We start from the raw sequence: 26,784 nt of genomic DNA on the forward strand, positions 1-26,784 counted from the left end.
GTAGCGGCTTGATCACTTTTAATGTCTCGCTTGAACTGTCTCTTCGAGACATGCTGTAGTCAGGATATCAAAAACAACACATATGCCAGTACTGATATCTGTTCACACTCTTACTTCATGATCACACCACACATTTGATATGACCAAGTATTTTATTATTTGATATTTGGTATTGTATTTTCAGAAAAAAATGTCTTAACAAAATGTATCAAACTAGTAATACTCGTTGTTAAAGCAACCTTTCTGTTCTCAACATTGTACAACATAAAGACACAAAGTCATAAAAAAACATAAGTTGCAATATTCCAATACACCATAAGTCATTAAGAATACTAACATGTATAACAAGAAACACATGTGATGAAGATTTTTTCGAATTTTACAAGACAAAAAACGAAAACCGAAACAAACCAAAAATTAAACTAACACAGCCACCCTGTTACTTGGCGGTACAATGCCCTCCTTAGTTACTCGAAAAAGCATGAGCGACAATCAAAGTGTTCCAATTTGAACCCATAAACATATATGGGTTCGAAACGCGCCGACTGTTGATCATCTCAAACAAGTATTGTACTGTAGATTTGTACGAAGGTGGCTCATAATACGGAAACCAAGTCTACATGAGTGATAATATGGAATGAGCCGTATTGGAACACTTTAAATGTCGCTCATGCTTTTCCGAGTAACTAAGCAGGGCATTGTACAGCCAAGTAAAAGGGTGGCTGTGTTAGTTACATTTTTTTTCTATTTTCGTTTTTTGTTTTGGCACGTAAAACCTCATACTTTTGGTGCTACTGCCTATAGTACAAGTACACAATGTTTGAAAGGAGCTTGTGCCTATGTTTGATGTCCTGAATTGAGGCCCTTGTTGATAGATGCTGCTCTGACATTTTTAAAAGAGGCTAGTCAGTGTTTCTTTGTAAGGCTGAGATACACTTATGCCCACGTCACATACTTAGTACAGGCCTACCACAGGACACCACTACGACTGCAGCAGGATCTTTGCTCTTACACAATGTTTACGTGATGCATCTGTTTCAGGCTTTCTTAGTCCCATTATGAATTTCTCTTTCTGTATTCTTGCTTCAAGGCTTTGCCATGCATTTACAATCAATTATGTGAAAAATCACCCTTATGGTACGGATGAGCCTCCTCTCACAGGTGCCATAACACTATGCACCTAGTTACCACTATTGTGAATATCTACTCAAATGTTTGTGACACAAAAAGTGTTAGAACTCTTTAGGTGCTTTAATGGATTTGCACTACAAATAACCTAATTTTAGGCCATGCTTTCCTCTGGCTACACTCCTTTCTATTGGTTGTTTGTGCCCTTTGTAAAAAAAAAAACTTAAAAAAAAGTCCGCATGGAATGCTTTTGTTTACTTGAAGCATCACTCTCTTTACTGTCTCATTTGTCTAACATTCTTAAAGATCTTTTGCAATTTTGACGTTCTTCAAATATACACCCTTATTCTCCTTAATACTCTGAATTTCGCCTGGCCATTTATACAAAACATATTCAGTCAAAAACAGGTTTGTAGGATCACAAAAACATAAAACACTTAATGCTTTCTCTTATTTTTTGCCAAGGAAGGCGCTGATGGAGTTTCGACCAAATTCATTTATCTGGTCATCATCAGGACAAAACATATAACGAGCAACCATCAATTGTTCAAGCGAGGCTGGATCAATCTTAGACAACAAGAAAACGCAAACCTTGAACCGCGATTCATTCAAGGTATATGTTACATTTTCCTTGTCCTTTGTGTTTCTTTTCCTTCCCCTTATCTTTCCTTTCCCTCGTGCTTAGAACATGGAACCGCGTACCTGCGTTGTACAACCTTGGTTCCATGTTCCAAAGCTATGCATGGCAGTTCCTGCCTTCCTTTTTCTTTGTACAGATGTACTGTGCCGCATAAACAATAAAAGTGGTTTTAATTACCTTCCTGGATTCGTCGATCTTTTACAGTATAGTTTGTGCGAGGCCAAAAGATATTTGACGTAGCTGGAGGACCATAGAAACCTTAAGTTATCTGATCCCTCCCGGATCCAATCCATCTAATTTGAATTAGAAATCACTCCTGTCGTAAATTCATTTCTAAACGCCGAAGCCTTCCTTGGCAAAAAATAAGAGGAAGCATTAAGTGTTTTATATTTTTGTGATCCTACAAACCTGTTATTGTACATAATTTTTTTCCTATTTTGCCATTATTATTTTGTTTACACTTTAGTCTATCCCTTGTTATTGACATATGTTTGCGTAACCCTATGAGCACCTTCTGTATTACTGTATTTGAACTTTTATTAATGAAAAATAAGTCTTGTGATACATTTCCTAAGGGTACTGAATTATTTCGTGATTTTTGGATGGGATTCTTTAAATAAATCATTTAAAGTCACAATTGTTTCATCTTTAAATTAGGAACCTGAACCATTGTAGTATTTACATTGTTTATTAGTCCCAGGTTTGGGTTATAGGGCTGTCCCTGTTTGTTGTAATGCGATTAGGCCATGGTCCTCGCTGTATCACGTCTGGGAATCTTAATTCCATGGAAGCCACCTACATCACAAGAATTACAAGTACTATGCCAGGGTCAGCATCACAACGGGCAGGCTCCATCATGCCACTGATGCCCACAGTGAGACAAGAAATCCCAACATTATACCACAATAGCATGTCCAAGGTTCGGCACCACCAAGTCATGTATGGCCACAATTTGTCTTGATTAACCACCATTATGTAAGGTCCAACATATGGCAGCGTTTGGAACGATTGTGCTATAGGTGCCCAGAATGTACCAAGGATGACCACAATTATCATTTTATCAAGGGTGGTCACACCATGGATGCCCTTTTTATTCCAAAAAGAACTACAATTAGGTCAGAGCAAGCATTTTACGAGGCAGTAGGCATAGTATTTTGAGCTCTGGGGTGCAGTACTCTGCTGGACAGCGATGGGAAGTAGTTTCAGGCCACTCTCTAACCGAGCACAATGCATCATTGTTCTTAACAATACAAATTGTGCATGACAACTGGGTCACATTTGAACCACTACCCCATCATACATGAACATTTTTTATTTTTTCCTCTGAGCTAGTGGAACTGTACTCGGCATATGTTCAGACTCTCGTACTGAGAAGTGGCATAAGAGGTGACGCAGTGCTCGAGCACCATAACGGGCACACTCAATGTGTAGAAATGTATCAAATCAAAACATAATACTTGGCTTAGGTTGTTTGCAAGCACACATATTATTAGCAGAAAGGAACTGAGCAAGAGAAAGTGAAAAATCAGAACCTCGCTCTCCCCTTGTACTCCCATAAACTGAATATTCCCAAATGTGGGTCAAACCTTGCCAGACGAGCATAGGAGCCTCACTTAAGCAGGCACCTAGTTGTAAACTTTGGTACCCTAAACCAAATCATCTTAGGATAGATCAGTACACATTATGGTCTTTTTCACTCTGATTAGCCTTCCTCCGCAAACAATGATACCTCTGCCCTCATAGCATCTAGGAAAAAGCAAGATCGCATTCATTTATGTCGAGGTCCTACTCCCGCCATCCTACCTTGCAACCTGTGGGCCTGGCTGGTAAATCGCAAGGTAGCTAGTTTAGGTCTGGAGTGTAGACTAAGAATGAGATGCTCTGTTCCCAGGACTGCCTTGGTGTGGAAATTCAATGACGAGTTTCCAAAATGTTTAATCTCCCGGGCATGCCCAGATGACTCATGAGCGGCAAAGCTCGAGTGAGTGATGGTGACCTCCTATCCCTCAACAAAAGTGGAGAGAATGTAGCCTAAAGGCTAGAGCGGTCGACCTCGAAGCTGGGGAAAGAGGTTAGAGCCTTGGCATCAATGCTCAACGTCCTGGGAATCTGGGCAAATCACTTAATCTCCCCGTGCCTAGCAAGGATGAACGTGGCAATCTAACAAAACTGGTGCTCATGTAAAGCGCTCTGATACCAGATATCTTCAGGTCTAGTTCGTGCTATATAAAACTCTAAAAAAAAACAACAACAAAAAAAAAAAATTATATATTATACTCTGTGCCTCAGTGTTTATGGTTTACTCCATGGAATTTATTTGTGTGTATTCGTTTTCATAAGTGTTTTTAATCAAGACGAGGAGGCATGGAGTTAAGTTTGTGTAGCAAGGTAAAATCACACTCCAGAGGTACTGTAACTATTAGGAGCGTTATTTCCATATGTAAAGTAATATGTAAAGTAATTGTTACATGCAGTCTGTGAGGCAGTAAAATTGGGTTTTTTTGCGTCACGTTTCCTGGAATGTGGCAATAAACTCGAATTTGATCTTTGCACTGTAGTAATAAATGTGTGAATGTGGATTTATTAGTGCAGTTGCTCTAAATAGCATCAAGGTCCCGCGAGGATCGAAACGCTTAATGGCGGCAGTGCTGGGCTTTGAATAAAACTTATAATAGCACTGGAATATTGGGTTCGCTTCGTCTATTTTCCAAGAAAGCAAGTGGAGTGTCAGACGAGTACGAGATTATATATATATATATATATATATATATATATATATATATATATATATATATATATATATATATACACACACACTATCTTCCAGTCTATCTGCTTTTCTGTCAGCAGACTACTCCATTTTCAGTCAGGCACCTAATCCTTACACCACGGGCACTCGCCCCATCACTCTACTGCGCTTACATTCCCACCCTTTACTTTCATGGTTCTCTGCATCTCCAATCTCTGCCTGCCCACCTTTATGCCCCACTGACCAGACACCTAAGGTTGCCTACCCACTATATACTACCGCTCCACATGTAATACATTTGTAGAAGTGTATATTTTTGGGCGACTCTTTCTATTCACAATGTGCTTCTCTTATCCCCTCTCCCCAGATAGGTTTGCTCTACCAATTCTGTTAGGAGGAGTCAGATCTACATTAAATGCTGTATAAGTTCATACCCGAACACAACAGAGTATAGTCTCAAGTAATAGGCACAGACCCAGAAAGCGAGATTTGTACTCATGCCTCCTGGTTCCACAGTCAACCAGCCCTCCGTACAGCAAAGAGATCAAAGAATCAACACAGCGTCTCAGTCTCAAGGCTGCAACACAAACGGAATACTAATCTACTCCGCCAGCAGCGAGGATGCAAAGGAGACCCTGCTCAGCATTCCAGTGAAGACGAGGCTCAGACACTGGCTATGAAGCACGATGAGGCTTGGCTGAAAGAGAGAACATGGCAAAGGACACACGCGGTTGCTTCAGGCTCTGCCTTAACCGGATCTACGGCCACATATCAAGCATTACAAATGCGTAATGGAGGAAATCAATGGTGTTTGCAATTTTATTAAATCAGGTGATTGGTTGCCAAGTGTTCATGTCTCATTAAAGCCACTGTCAGTCAATCTTGGCTTCCTAGCCAAGGCCATTTTGTGAAGTGCCCTTTTGCTTTCGCCGGTCCTATTCAACTCATGCGTATGGTGTCCCCTTCCTTTGTGACTTTTGCTTTTCATCATTATGGGATCAAACCTGGTGGCATGTAAGAGATGTTGAACCTGTTGATATGGGATCACTGATCACAAAAAGAATGCGGGAATCCATGTCAGAGGAGCAGCTCCAGCACTCAAGCAAAAGTCCACAGGGCTACTATGATCGATCAAACACCACAGACCGGGACCAGGGAATGATCACACAGCCCTAAAGACCTGAAACCCTCATCACCCAACCAGAGCTTATATCTCTTACAAGTGATGCAAGTTCTCCCCCTTCTAACTCATTCTACTCCCTCCATGTCCTCTTTCTAGCAATTCGATAAACGTTATTTCCGTCACAAATGTGACCATAAAAGTACACATAAAAACACACCAATCCTTCACTTAAAAAATATAAAAAGAGAAATTAAAAATACAATTTCGATAAAACCAACAGCAAGCAATTCCCCACAAATTACAAGGGTTGTACACATGGCAAAAACAATTAATTACACACCAGCTGTGAAGGTGAACGGAGCAAGTGTGACATCTGAAAGGGCGAAAAGAGCACTCTGTCATGTGTCTCAATTATGCCATTCACTTTCACACAAGCACTTCTGCGCACACCAAATTCTAAATTACATCTGCATACAATGTAATTGTGCTGATCTAACTAATACATTGGATATCCTAAAGATTTCAATACAGCCCGCATTTCTCAAAATTGTTGCTGTTTTCCTGTTCTACTTTAATTGATTTTGCACCTTATCAAACTGCCTTGAAGTACTACCCATTCAAACGTTGTTTGTTATTAGATAAACAGAGGCCTCAACTGGGTCTTCTCCTGTGGTTTGTTCTGTGGAATAAAGTTAAGGCATAAGGGACCAAACTGATTCTGCAGTCCAGGTTGACTTTAGCCTATGCCATTAGCCCTGCCCTCACTTTACCAGACCGGGATGAAACCGCAGGACAGGGTAAGGGCTATCTATACCATCTTGGTAGAAAATTCCGGTCGTCCAAGTCTCCTAGAAAAGTAAGATATCATAACTGTGAATACAACTGACCAACCCCTCACAACCCATTTTGTTGGCTAGCCCAGCAGTGTTCCAAAAGAGAGCCTTAATCACAAGAGCATGTGTAACTAGCATCCTGTTACCAATATTGGGCTCCCATTATCCAATGACTCTGGGGTTGGCTAGTACATGGAGCACTTCGATTATAATCCCCCTTTTTTTTTTAAAGGACATAAATCCCTCCCAAAAACTACAGGCCCCTATCCCTTCTAGATTCAACATTGAAGGTGATGGGGTGGATTTTAATGCATAAATTGGAGGATTGGGCTACGGAAAATAATATTTTAACAGATTCACTGTAAGGTTTTCAAAAAGGATTGGGCACGGTGGAACAAGGCTGGACTATATCTTTGCTTATTGGGAAATAAACTGTTGCAAAAAGGGCATAATCTTTCTTTCTTCTATGGACCTGTCCGTAGCTTTTGACTGCGTATCACATTCGAAACTCTGGGTCATCATGGCAGAACTAGGAATAGAGGAAACAATCATTAGCTTCATTAGACAAATGTATAGCGATGCAAATGCATGTGTTCACCATGGGCCAACCAATGATTGCATCGGTCACTGTAAGATTTTGAGAGAAGTAAGACAAGGGAGTGTACTCGCCCCTGTTCTCGTCTCTTTGTACACGATTCGGGTGGAAAAAGTATTGAGTTCAAGGCTGCAGGGACACACTTAACGTTGGCTCCCGCCCCTTATTGATTCTTTCTAATGCGGATGGTGCAGTGTTGATTGCATGAACAGGCCGAGGGCTCCATGGTTTTATACATGACTATATCTTCTTTATGCATGGCCTTGATCTACAAGTCAACACTTCCAAAACTTTCACAAGGATATGTGAATCAAGGCCTAGGAGAAGACCTGTGCATATTATTAATAACAGTGGAGTGATGGAGAGTGCAACATTCTTGTATCGTATTTGGTGACAATTATGTCTGGAAACCTAGGATTGCAAATAGGGTGGCCCTGCTCGAACAGGCTTTACAGGGAGTACACAGATTTGTGAAAAAGTTGGGCTCCAAACTACTTCAGGAAATCCTAAAAATCTATGCATGTATATGTGTGACAACTCTGCCACATACGGGGCTGGGATCTGGGGCATCCAGAAGGTACAAGCCATAGAAAATGTGTTTCTGAAAAATCTTTGACTGATCCGCTAAGTTGCTCAAATGCTATAATTCATGATAAACTTCGGGTCCCTCACATAACGGAGAAAATTAATATGGCACCTTTGTACTCGGGCATATGGAGAAGGGAGGAAACAGCCTTAACTAAATTGATTTTGAAGGATTGTCTCCAATTGCATGCGGCCTGGGAGATTCCATTACTCTTATGTACAAATCGGTATTTGTGGAGCTTGGATTGACCGATCTGTATAGCGACCCTGATTCATGCTCAGAAGTTACCAAGTTATCTCTGAATCATATGTTTCTGAATAAGGCACAGTCAAAAAGGCTCGAGGGGGATACAGTGAAATCCTCAGTAGTTGCCTATAATCTCCAACATTCTCAAGACTGTTTCCTTTCATACCTATCCTACAACCAGAATACTCAACTTCGTTATGTGTTGACAAGATTCCGTTTTAACCTTGTATGATTGGTTATCCTGCGAGCGTTTTTTCTTTGGCTGATTTTAATTTGTGCCCTTGAGATGGAGTTTCTATCCAATCCACTTTGTACATTATGTTCTTTTGTACATTATGATTCGCTCAGAAAACTATTTTTAATCCTTATTCAGAGGAAGTACAAATTTACAGTGCAGACCAGCGCCCTTGTTCTTACAAAACCTCGTTAGCCCCTGGGTTTGTTATGCAGTGGCCTCATTTATTTGGCAGGTAGTTAAACTCCGGAAACCTGCGATTCCTTGAAATACTGATCTTATAATCCATTGTCCTCGACCTTCTGAGTAGTGTTTATGTTTTGTGGCCCTCTTTTAACACCTGCGCATCCTGGATGCAATCTGAAATGCTTTTTATTTCTTTGGACATGCAATCCTCTGATATATCGCTTTTTCGTGCACTTTATAATCTTTGCTGCTAGCCCTTGAGCACCGAGTTATGATTTTATGATGTGTATATTTTTAATTTACTAACTGCATGTAATACTATTTGTCTTATGTTTTTATTTATGCATGTATGACTCTTAATGGGATGTATTTTTTCACCTGATGTGCTTTTATGTCACAGAAATGTGGCGAAATAAAGATCTTTTGACTGACTGGCTGGCTGGCTAGTACAGTGCCCTGGTGATGTCTCTTTTCTGCTAAATTCTTAAGCAGACCGCTTCCTGCCCACATAGGGAGTACTCAGTCAATTGTTCTCTGACAGATCACTTAAAAAGAGAGAATCGTTTTGGACCCGAATAGAAGTGGCTGCACAGACTTCCACCTGGGCTCATAACCACATCCCTCTAGAAGTAGCCCTGAGGCAGTATTTTAACTTTGCTGGGGTTCGCGTACCCTTGTCTAGAGGTCCAAATTAGGTCACCAGCAATCCTGGGATTCCTGAAGGTGATTATAACACAGTCCCCGTCAAATTATTTATACATCTTCCCCACCCAACCCACTCTCCTTGCCAAGAGAATCTCTGGAAAAATGTCACCTCTGCACCTAATGCTCCCATGAGCCCAGTCTGCAGACCTGTTAATTAGTTCTACAACAGAATCATTGGCTTCAGGGCGTAGCACCGGGACATCAGCCAAAATAATTACAGCGGACATGCTGCAGGCGGTAAATAACGACAAGCATTTTTGTGGGCGGAGTCTACCTTAGTGTGGAGCTGGTGGGGGATACTCAAAGGGTTCTGACCTCAAACATGTGTACCCTCTATTGGAGATGCAGGTGCATGTACAGGAGTATGATAATCAAAATGTGGAACAATCGCTCCAGTAGTGGCGCAACATGTACTGCCCCCCTTCACCCTCTGTGTTTGGATGCGCTCAAAATGGTTGATGGGCAACAGGAGGGAGGGGTGAATCAAACTGCTTAATTTTGATTTGATAGCCCCCAGGTGGGTGTAAATGCGTTCAAGCTTGCTTAAAATTGAGTCCTTAAAATTACTGTAGAGGGAATTTATTCTCCTAAAGAGTGTCTTCTTCTGCTGGCCCATAGCCAACTTTGGTGTGAAATTAGATACACAGGGCTTCTTCGACTTGGAGCTATCGGCCGCTCCTTTCCTTGTACCTGTCTGACCCCTGGTAGCCATGCCGTTGGACTGAGTTTTATACAGCTCCGCTGGTGCCACTACTGATGAAGAGTTACTAACTGTTACTTGTTCTGCTGCTTCGGGGCTTAACTCAACATCGGGTCTGATCATTTGTCACTAATATGGCAATTTTTGGGTGCCCGTCATAGTTCCTGTAGCTCCAGATGGGGACACCATGGTCTTGCGGTTTCCAATGTTACACAGAAATCCCCTCGAAGGATATGAATAGAATAATTTTAAGATGGCAGTACTTGTAGGGAAGTAGAGGCAAGGTGGTTGGCTCAGCCGGGGTGCGCTTTGACTGCATTTGAAACAGGTGGCCCACCCCCTTCTTGAGCCAATGCAGCACCTCTGGGTGTTGGAAGTTATGGAGGTGGCGCACGTTCGGGTCTGATCCCCCCTTCTTTAATGTAGATAATGTCCCGCACTGCAGGAAGGCTGTGGCGCACTTTGAGCGCATTCGACAAGGGCGGCCAGCCCCCTTCTCAGGCGATGCAGCACCTTCGGTCGCTGGGAGTTGTGGAGGTGGTAGTCCCTTTCCAGTGGGCGGATGGTGCTCATAGGTGTCTGACCCCCCTTTTTAATGCAAATAATGTGCTTCTTTTTACTCCAAAATACCAAATCTTCTCGTTTCCACGTGTTTTATCTGCAACTATTTTGCTCTTCCTTCTTTAACTCTCCATGTTTAAGTTCACCTTTTTCCTTGCTTCTTCTACATCTCATCCTTCTTCCTTCCTTTAGCTATTATCTGTTTCTCACTCTTTTGATCTGCAGTGCTCTATGCTCTTCCTAGTTCTACCCACACAATCTACAAATTATCCTCACTTCCTTTCTCTACAAATTATCCTCACTTCCTTTCTTGTTCATCCTTTTCTGTCATTCTATTTCATTGTTGTCCTCAGTCTTTTCCCCTTTTAAAATCTCTTGCTCCATCCTCCCAATCCTCCCTTAATCTATCCACTCTTACCATGCTCTTGCACAGTACATACTGGAAAGTGATCCAAGGCTCTTGGACATACATTGATTTCTTGAGACTCACACAATGTGGCCAGGCTGGGACCTGGAATTCAAACCCAGGTAATTTAGCTCTAAAGCCGAACATTTAGCAGTCAGACCAAATTTGTCACAGAGGAATCATTAACCCACTGACTTCGACATTAAATGCACTACCTGGAACCCTTGGAAATTCAGAAACCGATACCTATAGAGGGAATGAATCGGTTTCCTTGTTTATATTCAAGTTCCACACACTAATTCCTGAAAGGCGATTATCAATTGCCCCGCAGACGTGTTCATGGTTACAATAGATGGTTTTATACAGAGTGCTTGCCTCTGCAATGTTGCTGATTCGTAATGATAAAATATGTTTCAGAAGCACATTAGCACCCACCAGAAGTATATTATTTCAGTTATTCTGTGCTCCTTTTTTATTTTTATTCAGAAGAGCACATAACAAATTGGATTTTTACACATGATCTCTGGGATATTCCGGTTGTTCGTAATCAGGAAAGCCACTGCTTGTCTTGTGGCTCTATCCTCCCATCAAAAAAATGCTTCCTCAAGCATTTTGCGCAGAAGACATCTTTTTAACCGAAATAACAGTCTTAACAGACTGAACTGGAATTTTTTAAAAAACATTAGAAACCATTTAGTTCGTTGTTTTATGGCTCTTTCACATAGAAAGCCAAGCAATTTTATTAAGTAAAAATCTAGTTCTTGAACCATTTAATGCCAAGGACACACACACTAAATGATCACTTCACATGTTGGCAACAGAGCTGCTTAATTCAGAATGGATCAAGGGAAGAATCTTCGAAGTCATTTTGTACCCTAATGTTTCAGGCAGGCCAAGCTGGGGTTACCAATGTGAAATGTGGCTGCACCTTTGAATTGAATCTGCTTCACAAGCACAATATGAAGTAGTGTTTATTCTCAGGACCTAATGGGTAATGAAAGGTGGCACCTCTGTCCCATGTGTAAGAGGCAGCCTGGACTCTAGCCAGATTCAAGCCTGAACTCTAACCCTCCATACATGACGTCAGTCCTCACCATGCCTCTAGCACAACCGGGCAGGTCAGTGACAGCACTGGCTTCAGCCCCCCGCAAAGAGGATGTCAGAGACAGCCAGCACTCTGGTTCAGGCCGTCTAGTCCACCATGCAGACATCATCAGTGGTAACCTAGACACTAGTGCACTGCATGCCTTACCTCAGTGAAAGTCTGGGCTCTAGCTCACCCCATAGATGACATCAGTGAAGGTTTTCACTCTAGCTGCTCCAAGCAGGAGCATAGTGGTAGCCGGGACTCTCGTTCACATAGGGTGTCGGGTAAAACCTAACCGCTAGCCCTCCACGATCAAGGCAAGACACGTGGCCTCTTACCGGACCCAGCAGGGCCCATTCAGGCACACCCTTCCCCTTGTTTGTCTATTATATCTCACTGCACAGGTTTAAACCCACTGTTCCAGTGTTGCCGGGTAACAGCTGGGTGCCTCAACAGCCACTGAAAACACTTTCTCAGAGAAGGCCTCATCTCCCAGGGTCATTATGTCACAGCATCTGACCACGTGGTGGGCTCCAAATGTAAAACAGGCCTTCCACTATACTTTGTTTAAACGTGAGCGGTTGAAAAAGCCTATTGGTCCTCCAGTAGCAGTTCTGTGTCTGAAAGAGAGCTAGCCCCAGACATAGATGCAGTGATGTGTAGTGACCTTGACCAAGGTCATAATATGTTCCTTAAATTGGCAACCTCCTTGCACATGCCCTGGCCATGCTGTGTTGTGAGGTGTTAGCCCTTAACAAATTTACCTTGAAGGATGGCGTCAATCACAAACACCACTCACTTTCACTCGATTAAAGTGGGTCCAAAACAGAGCTATAGCTGAGAAGGAGTCTGGGGCTACCACACAGAGGAGGGATATCAGGAGACACAGTTCAAAGACCACAAGGCTTCCAGACATGGATAAGGCAGCACAGAGAGGCAAGAACATATTCTGTTGCATGGGAAGATTCTCAGCTGCAGAACATTGGAATCTTTGTTCATACCGTACTGAGACACTACCGATGCCTCATCTTGAGTATTGCGTTTGGAGCTGCAAGCTACACATACACACGGATAAGGACAGAAAGCACCCAGAAGAGTGGTTTTGAGATGGTGCAAAGCTTGCAGCAACTGAGGCGCAAGGGTTTCATATGTTCAGACCTCAAGAGTTTAGGAGCCAATGAGTTATCCATGAGGAGACTTTTGACAGCAAATAGGAACCCCTGAAGAGGGAGGTCGTTGACAACATGGTTTTTGTTTGAAATCGGTTTCTGTACTCCATTAAAGTGAAGCTTCGAAGCTCTGAAGGTGGCCACAGCATATGTTCTACAGAAGATGCCTGGGTCTTGAAGAGACCGTGACCCCTTCTCCTCCGTTTGACAATCCTTCAGAAGCAAATGAGTGTGCGGTCTTCATGGATTCTTAAGTTGAAGATGTGGGCACCCATGTAAACATCTGCCTTATTTTTTATATTCTTTAGGCAACTGTAGGAAATACCAACATACAGAATGCTCTATATGCAAATGGTTGATGCAGTATATGCCCCCAGAACGAGGGATATCTGAATACATCTTTAAGCCATGCAAATCTTAAGGTCAGAAACACACTTTCTCCTTCTTGATTGGTGTTTCAGTAAAGACTAATAAATGCATAGAAGAGATGATCTTTTACCCTCCCCCTGACCTCCCCTTAGGTCACAAGCTTAAGGGAAGACCCTATAGCTGGAGAAGTGTGGCTCACTGGTTAGAGGAGGCAGACCCTGAAGCAGAGGTCAGACCCGGGACCAGGGTTCAATTCCCGACGCGGCAGGGTCTTGAGCCCAAATATCCACGGACTCGATAATTCTCGCGTCGGTGCCCACTCGAATCACGGGTTCACACTCTGCAGCTCTGGGCATTAGCCTGCTTAATCTCCACTATGGCCCCCCCCCCCCGCGGCGGGATGCCTGGCTTTCACCTTGGGGAAGCCAGGACGGGTTCCCAAGGCAAGCGCCGAGATGCCTACGGGTAATCGAGCGCTATATAAGAACGCATAATAATAATAATAATAATATAGCTGCAGTTCTGGGATGTTGGAAAAACATAAGAGTACAGATGGAAAGATGTATAAAAATGTTTATCAGAAGTTGGAACAACACATGAAGATGCTGGCAGATTCTTAAAGGAGCGGTTGTCCAAAGTTTAAAATATGTTGAAAAGAGCAGAGTTCTGAGATGGACTTCTTCACATAAGACGAGCCTCTGGAAGGATTTAATACACATTCTCCTAGTTGGCTTAAATATTGTCTTTAACAACATGGTCAACATGCTAGTAAACCCACACTGCAGTATAAAATGGTCAGATGTTCGTGCAAGTGAGTATGTATGCTCTAATGCTGTAGATTTTTTTTTTTTAAATCAGAAGCACTGCACAAAAGGAACTAATGAGTTATAAGAGGGACAAACAGTACAAAGGGGAGCGACAATATAGGAGAGAGAGATCCAAATTTATCAAAAGTAAAGACGCAGAAAAGGAAAAAAGAGAGGGTCATAAACCACAGAATATAAGCATAGTAGAAAATGAAAAACAGGGCGGTGCGACAGTCCAATATTAATGCACAGTAAAATAGGGACAGAGGAGACCGCAGTGAGGCATTAAAATTGATTAGGGCTATAAGCACAGAAGAAATAAAAGATGTGAGAGTATCATTAAAATATTTTGGAGTACAAACAAAGCTGAAGAAGCAATGGGGAGATGGGAGAAAGTCAATATGTTACGTCCGTAAACAAAGTACAACAAGCATTGGCATAGCCAATAAGTCTCGCCTTTGGGACCTTATAAGTGTTTAGCCATGCAACTGTTGATGTTGCACCAAGGATATGGTGCTGGATAACTAAACACTTATAAGATCCCAAAGGTGAGACCTATTGGCTATGCCAATGATTGTTCATTAAAGCAATCGAATGGTCAACATCGTGAAACAAGTACTGAGAGTAATGTAGGGCAGCAACGAAAGAGGAAGAAGGCGAGGCTGTTAAAAGAAATATTTTTGTCAGCATATTGGTTTGTGCCACGCCCCCACCCTGTCTGTCCAGTAAGGACAAGTAGGGCTCAGCCCTGTTTGCCTCTACCAGATCCCCACCCCGCTCAGTAGCTGGTGGCCTTATTAACAAGTTACAACACAAGTTAGGCAGCGCCTGGCCGGATGTTGATGGAATCCAGGCGGCACATATGGTTTTCTTAAGATCATGCCTTTCAGGTCCCAGTTGCAGGCTCGTATCGTAGGAAGTGACCCATGGGCAGACAGCATTTCGAGAAACAGCGGTCAGTCGAAGCTGAGAGGGCCATACAATGCGTCGATGGAACCTGACAGTGATTGATGCTCTGGTTTGCTGTCAGAGACCACTAGAACAATTAATGACGCTCTCTTCCGTAGCTGTAAATTCATTTAAAAAAATCAAGTAATAAAAACGCATTGCTGAGAAAGTAAGTAATGAAAACCCATTTAGAGAAAAAAACAAGAGAATAGAAATACAGTTTTTGGAAAATAATAGAAAAAAACTAAGAGCAGTTAAAAAAAAAAACCGACCATTTTAAAAAGAAAAACAAACTGGACTACAGAGAATGTCATCTAGAGGACATATTTTAAAATTGAAGTGAAAAACGAAGTAAGGATATAGAGGTATGTGGAGGCTTGGTAGGGAAAGGGCGAAGAGGCTAAATGGGGATAGGGAAAGGGCCCCCATGGAAAAAATGAACAGGGGATGGGCAATACACTAATTTTACAAATGGGTGAAAAAGCTGTTCGGGAATACACCCACTTCCCTCCCCACCCCTAAAAAAGGGGATAAAAAGAGGGAAGAAGAAGAAGAAACGTGGGAGAGAGAAAAAAAAACAGCTTTCCTTATGCTTGTAGAATTGTGAGCTGAAATTCGAAGTATTGACTTCTGCACAGTTTGTTTTCCAAAAGCTTTTGCACACCATACTGAAACTGTCTTTTTTATGCAACGTTAAGGTTGTACCATTCAAAGATGGCGTCACATTGCGCTGGACACCACATAACCTCAGTAAGACCTGTTACCGCTCTTACACATGGTGCAGCTTGATGTGCATTATGAAAAAGAAGCTATTACTACATATTTACGTGAGCCATTGACACTGTGTTGCTTTTGAAACAGCTGTGTACTGAACCTGTTTAGCGATCAAAGCCCACTCCGAGTGAGAAGAGAATTACTGATAACCCTCAAAATTGTGCTGTGTTTTTAAATGCATGGCTGGCACTGCAATCGTATTTTTGCTGGCCCGGGAGTGGTGTGTGCGTGCGCGGTCTGCTCTTTATGGAAGCACATACTCGTGCTTGTGGCACGCCCCTGCTCACTCTCGCAAGGTGGATGCAGCCACAAGCATGAGTATGTGCTTCCAAAAAGAGCCGAGCGACGGCTAAAGGTCCTCCTATGCAGAGGGGAGAGATTATTTAACCCCTCCCATGCTCAGCCACGGCGCTCCGGTGCTCAGGACGAGCTCAGCTTGTCATGTGCCGTGGAACGCTCGCATGCGGGGATAATTCCCCTGCTGTGCGAACGTTCCACGGCAGGTAATGCACCTGTGACGAGGAGTGCCATGCCTCATGACGAGCTCAGCTCAGCTCGTCATGAGCGTCCCCCCTCCCCCCCAGCGCTGCGGGGTAATAACCCCTGCAGCGAAGGGGTTAAAATGCCAGACAGAGACCAGTAGCAAAGGGATAAAACGAACATTTGGAGTGCTATATTAAATTGCAAAGGGTTACAAACACAGTATAAAGTGTGGAGAGACCGGAGCAAGAAATTAATATATTCCAACAAAAAAAGTAAACAAAAAAAAAGTAAAAGATAGGAGACAGACCTATCTCTATCTAAAAGCAGCACAGAAGAGGAATATGGGAGGGGACAGTCTAATATCTTAAGGCCATAACCGCAGTGAAAGGGGAAACGGGGAGACTGGCGAGAGAGACATTAAAATATCTGAGGGGAATAACCACTGAAGGTGGATAAGAGAGAATGATCAAAAACAAACAAAAGTAGTAGTAAATGGGAGATGTTAAAGAGGCCAGCATCCCAAGACATTAAATAAAGTACAAGAATGCTGCAGAATCGAAACATTAAATATTCCAGAGGTATAAACATCGTAGAACAAAGAGTCAACATGGGTATGACAGTTAAATACCTCAAGTATACACACCATAGAAAAGGAACAGGACAGCTATAAGAAAGACATGTAAATATCCAACAGTCATTAATAAATTACCGGTGGAAAGAAACACAAACATCAGTGGCATAAACAAAACAGAATAGCAAACCAAACACGGAATTCTCTATGGATACACAGACACACATATATATATATATATATATATATACACACACACACTCACACACACACACACACACACACACACAGATAGAGACACACACAATTAATAAAGGCGAAATGATGAAGACATAAAAAGAAACATTATATACTAAATAGCAAAGAGGCAATATGTAAATGCGAGTCATTTAAATGCCGCGTGACTGACAAGTTCAAAGGAGGGATGGGAGATACGACTGATATATAAATATGTGAAGGGTGGAGCAGAGGACGTGAGACACAATTATACCCTTTCACAAGCTCTGTCAAAACAAAAGCCCAAGCAGCGAGCAAACCACACAAGCTGTTGCAGATAATGTCTTGAGTGACCCACAAACAATTCACAAACAGCAGAAAGTGAATTGAGATCAATCATAAAATAATCCATAAAGAGCCCATTAACAGGCACGTTTATTTCGCAGATTAAATAGTAAAAACAACTACACATACAAAACACAGGCTTAGTACAAGTTGTTGGCGTAAAAAAAAAAAAAATTCCAGCCTAATGCATGCGCTAAGTCAAAAATGTCCAAAATCAGACAGTAAATCACAGAGATAATCAATGAATTAAAATTAAAAGAATTTAAATTGACTTAATAAAACAAAAATAAGTATGTATGTGTAATAACGTCATTATTATTTGCAAGGCCAATAGCTCAAGCCATCAGTAATGCGAGACATATTGCATTGCAAATGCTTGCTATTTCGGTGGCAAGGCCTATTTTCTGTCCCAGCCCGACCCTGTCCTACTCCTACATGGATGGACTGCTGCACACTGAGCACTGGAGACTTACACATAGCTCAGCATACACAAGTGAAAGCATCAGCTTCTAAACAGATTTTGGACTCCTACGATGAACATCTAGAATTAAGTCAGGAGAATACATAAGCGCGGAGGTCTCGAACGTTACCGCCTTTAAATACCGCGCTGGCTAAAAAAAGTATTTATTTCAGCACCACGGTATTAACAGAAATCTTCATAGCTCTGCTATTCTCAAAGATTGTTTACAGAAACACTCACAAAAGCAACCAGCTGAATGGCGTCACCGCTGCAAGGTGGGATCTATCAGTTTCATAAATGGAAAAAAGCCAACCGATTAACACGACATATTGTTGTTGCTGATTTTAGAACACACACATAATATAATGCTACACATAACAAGCATTTACAATGCAATGGTCTCGGCATCATTAAAGGTAGAGCTATTGGCATTGCTCATGACATTTCTTTTTTTTTCTTTAAATCATAAATAAATAGCATTGTCATTTACATTGTCAATACACACCACTCTGCACTCAACTGCACTCACCTGCACTGCACTCACCTGCACTGCATTGCACTCACCTGCACTGCACTCACCTGCACTGCATTGCACTCACCTGCACTGCATTGCACTCACCTGCACTGCATTGCACTCACCTGCACTGCATTGCACTCACCTGCACTGCATTGCACTCACCTGCACTGCATTGCACTCACCTGCACTGCATTGCACTCACCTGCACTGCATTGCACTCACCTGCACTGCATTGCACTCACCTGCACTGCACTGCACTCACCTGCACTGCACTCACCTGCACTGCACTCACCTGCACTGCACTCACCTGCACTGCACTGCACTCACCTGCACTGCACTCACCTGCACTGCACTCACCTGCACTGCACTCACCTGCACTGCACTCACCTGCACTGCACTCACCTGCACTGCACTGCACTCACCTGCACTGCACTCACCTGCACTGCACTCACCTGCACTGCACTCACCTGCACTGCACTCACCTGCACTGCACTCACCTGCACTGCACTCACCTGCACTGCACTCACCTGCACTGCACTGCACTCACCTGCACTGCACTCACCTGCACTGCACTGCACTCACCTGCACTGCACTCACCTGCACTGCACTCACTGCACTGCACTCACCTGCACTGCACTCACTACTCTGCACTCACTACTCTGCACTCACTACTCTGCACTCACTACTCTGCACTCACTACTCTGCACTCACTACTCTGCACTCACTACTCTGCACTCACTACTCTGCACTCACTACTCTGCACTCACTACTCTGCACTCACTACTCTGCACTCACTACTCTGCACTCACTACTCTGCACTCACTACTCTGCACTCACTACTCTGCACTCACTACTCTGCACTCACTACTCTGCACTCACTACTCTGCACTCTGCACTCACTACTCTGCACTCACTACTCTGCACTCACTACTCTGCACTCTGCACTCACTACTCTGCACTCTGCACTCACTACTCTGCACTCTGCACTCACTACTCTGCACTCACTACTCTGCACTCACTACTCACTACTCTGCACTCACTACTCACTACTCTGCACTCACTACTCTGCACTCACTACTCTGCACTCACTACTCTGCACTCACTACTCTGCACTCACTACTCTGCACTCACTACTCTGCACTCTGCACACTCACTCTGCACTGTGCGAGCCGCTGATATCATGGAATCTTCCACCACACTTTCTAAAATTCTATAGTCCGAAGCATAATAGGTACAGAACCAAAAGAAGGGTAGACATTGCTTAAAATAATCTTATTGTATTTATGAGAAGCAAAAGCGAGACTGTGAAATGTGCTGAATATCAGTTTGTTACGAATCAACAGAGTGGAGTTAGAGAACCAAGAAATAGTAATTTAGAATCCGGGTTAGAAGGAGTAGTAATCACAAGCTGAGGATCAACGGGCGCGAAACAGCGTGGTGGGCGCGCAGGAGACGCAGCGTGAGCGTGCACATCAGCTGAAGATCGCCGGAGAAGACACAGAGCCTGCCTGCTGCCGTGACTGACCCCCTGCAGAGGGAAAGAGTCCGGTGAGTGGGGATAGGGGGGGGGCGGTAGAGAGGGAGTGGGCAGAGAGGGAGTGTGTGTGTGTGTGTGTGTGTGTGTGTGTGTGTGTGTGTGTGTGTGTGCGTGCGTGTGTCTGTCTGTGCCTGTGTGTGTCTGGTGTGTGCCTGCCTGCCTGCCTTTGTGTGTGCGCGTCCACAGACCCTGGTCGGCTCGTGCACCGCTCTGTACTCCCTTGCGAGCTTACTCGGCGACAATAGTTCTCGTTGCCGAGACCTAAAAATGAACTATGCTTCTCTTCCCTGCAGTAACTGATTTAGTGAAAAGGGCATCCCATGCCAAACACAACAAAAGTCTGACACCAAAAGTCCAAACGATCAACTGTACAAAACAGAGATCAGAAAAATCGAAAGTACTGTTAGAATTAGAAACAAACGGAATGCCCATACCTCCAGCCTCGGATTGGTAACGTGGGAATTCGGGCAATGCCCCAGGGGCCGGTGTCTGAGTACCTGCTGTGGGCTGCTTTTATGAGCAGTCTGGGGCCGCTGTCTCTATTGTTGGAATATCGCCAGCTGCCCAGTGGGTGTCTGAGTGGCCTCTCTAGAGGCGGATGGGCGCTTGTTTAGCACCAGGCAGAGGTGTCACTCCCTTTGTCTCGCTGGCCGGCCCATTAATGTATGCATATACTGAGCTGGGGCAGAGGCCTAAATAGAAGTGCCCTCACTTGTTTTCAGGTGTTTTACTCCAGTGTAAATGAATTTGTGCATTTTTTTTTACCCCCTTCTTCTTAATACAATTACACCGAAGCAGTGATTTGAGAAAAGGCATTATGCAAATGGGCAGATTTTTTTTTGGCGTGCCCGGGCCGATTTTCAATCCCAATCCAACCCTGCATACCTCCCTTGCAAAGTAACGAGTAGCTGTTCTATCTTCTTTTGCCCTTTTTGCAAGCTCAATGCAAAATGATCTAAAAACATTCGGATCGGCAGAAGCTTGGTACACAGAAGTAACATTTTTGGTTAAGAGCAAATGAGGAGACTGAATGAATGTGACAAGAGAACGGCCTAATAGAACAAGCATTTGCAATGCAATAGGTCTCGCATAAATTAAGTGTGAGCTATTGGCATTGCGAAATATTGCAACACCAATTGCAACAAAAGTCTATAAAATGTAGACCAAAAAAATGTGTATTTATTTTTGTAGCAATGATGGCATGCTGTGCTTTAGATGAATATGTTTAAAAGTAAAGTGCGCCATACTGCGATTGCTACAATAGTTAATTGTGGATGCGTTAACAATTGATGTGTGCACTGATGGCTGGTGGTGTGTGTACCTGTAGGAATTGTGCACTGATAGCTGGTGTTGTGTGTGCCTGGTGGAAGTGTGCACTGCAGGCTGGTGTGTGTGCCTGGTGGAAGCGTGCACTGACAGCTGGTGGTGTGTGTGCCTGGTGAAAGCGTGCACTGACGGCTGGTGGTGTGTGCGCGTGCCTGTAGAAATTGTGCACTGATGGCTGGTGGTGTGGGTGCCTGGTGAGTGTGCACCGACGGCTGGTGGTGTGTATGCTTGGTGAAAGCGTGCACTGACGGCTGGTGGTGTGTGTGCCTGTTGAAAGCGTGCACTGACGGCTGGTGGTGTGTGCCTGGTGAAAGCGTGCACTGATGGCTGGTGGTGTGTGTGCCTGGTGAATGTGCACTGACGGCTGGTGGTGTGTATGCCTGTTGAAAGCGTGCACTGACAGCTGTTGCTGTTTGTGTGCCCGTTGAAAGTGTGCACTGCCGGCTGGTGGTGTCGAAAGTGATCAGCAGGCGGACAAATGGTGCACTGAACCTTGCGCACATGCACTGTACCCGATCCGCACTTTGGGAGCATTTTTAAAATCCCCTACTTTATATTTCGCCAAAGCATCTCTAACGGGATGGCTTAGGCCGAGACCTAAAAATGGTCAGAAACATTTTCATGCATTCCACTTGGAAACTAGATCTGGTCATGAAGCAAACAGAACATCCTCCGAAGGGAAATACACACACACAGACACACACAGACACACACAGACACACACAGACACACACAGACACACACACACACACACAGACACACACAGACACACACAGACACACAGACACACACAGACACACAGACACACACAGACACACACAGACACACAGACACACACAGTCACACACAGACACACACAGTCACACACAGTCACACACAGACACACACAGACACACACACACACACACACACACACACACAGACACACACACACACACACACACACCCCTTTCAATTTCACCTAAAAATCAAAGAATTAGCGGGTGCCCCTCCACAGCTGGCAGGTTGCCATCACAGAGGAAATCAACGTGTCTTGATCATTTATTTGGTGACTAACTCTAGCACTGAATGGTCGCTTCTGGTGGATGCTCTGGACAGGCATGTCAGCCACCTGGTAGGCCCATCTGGCATCTACTGGCTAGCCATCATAATTAGCCAGTGTAGGTCTGCGGAAGCCATCCTAGCACCATCAACATCCGGTGGCCAGATTCCTTTAATCAGCCTCCTGTTTCTAGAATTAGTACATTTAAGTTAAAAGCCAACAAAGCTAAAAAAAAAAAACATTTTAAAGGAGAACTGTGTGCTGATAATAGGGTGGTTTCCTGTGGGGAGTACTTGGTCTTGAATAAAGAAGAAAATCTGGACTGTTAATGTTATGTGCATTAGACAATGAAAACTTGAGAGCTCCGAGGCCAGAGGAAGGTGTCTGAGAAAATTAGAAGGGCCCATAAGGTACAACATGTGCCTAAACAAAAGACGGCAGTGCTGTCAAGTGAAACTCAAGCAGATGTTTCCCAGCACCCTCTTAGAGGGTTTGAGAAAGTGTAAAGAAATTGAGGACATGCTTGCCTCCATGATGGAGGTGCTCAAAAGGAACAAGATTTGGAACAAAGTTTTGAGTGCCATCAAGTAGGTCCCAAGTACATGATCTTAAAGACATCCGGACTAGGTTTATCTGTCCTGAGGGGCCCACGTATAAATGCAGAACATATAACAAATGCATCTTAGACTGTCAGCCAAATAAGTGACTGCAGCAGTGGAGGAAAAGGGAGGGATCCACCCTGAAGCAATCATTCAGAAGCTCTAGAACATACTACCAACAGAGGAGACCACACACGTTTTGATCTCTGGCCATATCATCTGTGATAATTTTCAATGGGTCCTCGACTTTATGAATAAAGGTAATGCAGCCCTTTCAAGCTTTATTAGACTACAGGCAAAACAAGATTCATACCATGTGGAGCTGAAGGTGACAAGTAGACGGGGTGGATGGGTCCATGGCGGCCCTCATTGGTGGTCCTCACGCGAAGGGTCTATGAACAACGTTTTTGTGAGGGAGAGGACGTTAGGGAATTTATAGAGAAAAGCAAATATACTTAACACCTTTTGGACCGGAGGAACAACTAGTATAGGATATAACATTTTAATTTTTGGACCTTCAAAATTCTTTTATATCATAAGATTTCTTTTAGAGCTGGCAAATTACTAGGATTGTTTCTATTGACCCTGCTTTAATGCCAATAAATAGCTTTCAAACAAAAATCACTTTAGGAACACACACCCTGCAAAGCTGGTAGACTCATCCAAAACCCAAGGAATATACACTCAGGGGAAAGCCTGACAAGTGTAAGGATACAGCAGGCACGGCATACTACGTAAGGACAGTGCAGCACCGTGAAGCGCCTAAACACAATACAGCACCACCTCCCCAGGAACCGCTCAACGCTTTTTTTTAGATGGGTGGAATGAAAATAACAGTGAGATGGGAAAGAGAAAGGGGTAATTTTCTTCATTAGCACCACAGGATGAGCCTGAATAATTGATGGCGAGTTACATTTATTGCACAGCCTAAGCTGTCTTGAAAATTTGAATTGCCAAATAATTAGATTTTAGGGCAATGCTTATAAATTACTTTCCCGTTTGTCTGTACTTGTTTGTCACGGATTTTCTGCTCGGGTTCATCTTCGACATTTAGCTGTTTTATGTTTTAATTGCTGATTTCCGCTTTGATAGATGAGTAGATGTTCCTCTGTAGGGTGGAAGGGGAGAAAGCCCAGGGGATAGGAGAAGTAACCCAAGAGATTTCAGGAGGATCTAGCAGAGAGAAGCATAAAATAAATCCACAGAAACGAGAACGGAAACCAGAACCTGTGGAAAACAAATCACAGGCCACACTTATATCGGTTGAAGTGTGTAAATATTGTTCCAACGCCGACCTCGAATGCGGTTTGAATCCTTCACCCTTACTATAGGGTAACATAAGCAGAGCACTACATCTGAAAGAGACCCATCTATTGGTAGGTTTTAGAGCTCGCACATTACGCAGTTCCATGTGTGAATTATTAATCCAGCTGATGTTTTTTGTTGCATGCTGGGATTTGTAGTCCTGTCTAAATCATTATAAAAACGATGACACCCAGAATGCATATACAATACCTTAGGCTGGGTGAGCTACTCACGCACGGCCCTTCCCGAGTGTATGTACATCTGCCTTCATGACGCACCGTGCAGCGTTCACACTACAGTCTGTCTGTACAGAACACAGTTAACTGTAGTAGCCCTGGCGCGCTAAGCGAGGAACCAATCGCAGCCTCTCTCCGGCTGACCTAGGAGCGTGCTGCAAACAGTGCAGTGCCTACAGCACATCTGTGTATGTGGCTGCACCAAGAAAAACCGAGAAGGAAACATGCGGTGCTTGCAATTTACTAATCCTTCCATAAAAGATAATGAGAACAACAAAATAAATAACAAGCATACAAAACAAGCCCTGCATTGCGTGGTGGGGGCGGGGGAGCGGCATTGAGTGGCGGGGATGGGGACTTATTTCCAGGAGAGCGCATTAGAGTGTGATCACGGAGTTCCAGTAAAGCCCAGCTGTAACTACTAAAAGAGAACTGAAAGACGTGTAGCGCAACCTCGCGCTGAGTAACTGGGATTCAAGAAGCCACACAAAAAAAGAACTGTCAGCAGGGGCTGTAGGAATTTCGGCACTTGCCCAGGCAACACAACAGCGCCAACGTAGTCACGTAGGGAAAGTGGGCGAAAATGTTAGAAGACGCCGAACTGCTGACAATGGACGATCGGGCGCCATTGTTGGAGTGCGGCAATTTGGTGTTGCTGAAAGAAAAACAAGCTCAGCATTGCGTGGTGTGGGCGGGGAGCGGCATTGCATGGCGGGGGGCAGGGGAGCGGCTTCCTTTGAAGTCTGATGCCGAGGGTCAGACAAATGGTTTGGGATGTGGCTGGCGTTGTGCACGCGCCTGGCTCACAAGAACTGTACCCGATCCGCAGTTTTGGGTAGACTTTTGAAAGCCTTACTATAATCTCGACAAACAAGCATTGCTAAAGCAATGCTGTAGTCGAGACCTAAAAAAAGTTAACATTGAGGCGAAACGGTTCGCGCACTCAGTTTGACAGAAGGAGGTGACACCACTCACTCGAGCAGGCGGGAGATTCCCACACTTACCAAGACAACTGTTTACCTCGAGGAAAGCCATCTGCAAAAGTGCTGATGAGCTTGGAAGACGCCATCTTGGAACCAAAACCTTTTGCATTGCAAATGAGGGAGCAGAAAGAGCTGCGTTACGCCCCGCCTACCGCCTCACATATGAAGGAGCCAACGCTTCCTCTGCTACTTGTAGCTCGACCAGAAAATAGCAAGCCAAGCAGAAAGAAAGGCGCGTTCCCGCCATTGTGAAAGTGTGCATGGCATGCTGACATTTCTTTTTTTAAAAGAAGCGTCCCCCGTGCTGTATATGAAATAAGCGGCCACCAATGCTGAAGCACGGATATTGGACTACGTAAAAAAAAACATGAATATTTAAATCCAAAGGGGAGAGTGGACGCCATGCTAAAGCCCTGTTTTAAAGAGGCAGTGTGTTGTCGGGCTGGATATATAAGAAGCGCCCAACATTGCTATGCACTCGGACAGCATGTTGTGTCTGCTTCAGCGTAACATTAAGTAAATAGTTCTCCCTAACTGCTAATGAAAGCTAGAGTAAAGACACATGTAAGAGGGGGCTGTCCTTATGGGAGGTAACCACATTAGAGAGGGAGGTACTAAAGAGGGACTACTAAGCCTATTCACAAATCAACAGTCATCATTTACAAAGGACAGGAAGATAAGCCAATTGTAAAGATGAGCGGAACATCGGTGGAGCTTAATGCCCATATCTTGAATACAGCATGTCTCTCCTAGGCGAGAACTAAAAAGCTGGAGAGATGGAAGTGTACTTATCCCATATGATGTAATTGTCAAAGCACTGTTCTGCTAAGCAATAACAATACATTTCTACCATCAAATGTGCTTAACCCTACTGGCAACTCAGTACAGTAAGTTAGTGATCCGGTTAGTATTACATGCAAACCACAGTCTAGTTTTGAGTGCAACAGAAATTCAACTCAATTCTGGAAAAGTCAAACCAGCATGTCATTACTTTGAGGTCAATATAAGGAGTGTCACATAGTCGGGCAATAATAAACCCTATAACATATGGAGCAACACAAGTATGTGGATTGTGGTGCCCGGTGCTGTTATTTTATCAAAATAACATTTACAGCCTTGTCAGAAAGGTTGTTAACACCTGCTACACTGTTCCACCATCCCGAATTCAATAATGAGTGGTCGACCAGGGCCGGCCTAAGGCATGTGCAAGCTGTGCACCTGCACAGGGCCGCCAAACCCCAGGGGCCGCCACGCCAATATATATCCTTAGATACATATTTGCGTGGCGGCCCCTGGCAGGGATTTGGCGGCCTCGGGC

The 26,784-nt window shown here is 43.8% G+C and overlaps 1 protein-coding gene across 3 annotated transcripts in view; it reads right to left on the bottom strand.

Moving 5' to 3' along the window:
• The window catches only part of C1_1H1orf21 (chromosome 1_1 C1orf21 homolog), a 415,212-nt gene that overhangs the window by 204,890 nt on the left and 183,538 nt on the right, over nt 1–26,784 (bottom strand). The window lies entirely within an intron of this gene.

The sequence above is a fragment of the Lissotriton helveticus genome, chromosome 1_1 (assembly GCF_964261635.1).
Source record: "Lissotriton helveticus chromosome 1_1, aLisHel1.1, whole genome shotgun sequence".
Lineage (NCBI taxonomy): Eukaryota > Metazoa > Chordata > Amphibia > Caudata > Salamandridae > Lissotriton > Lissotriton helveticus.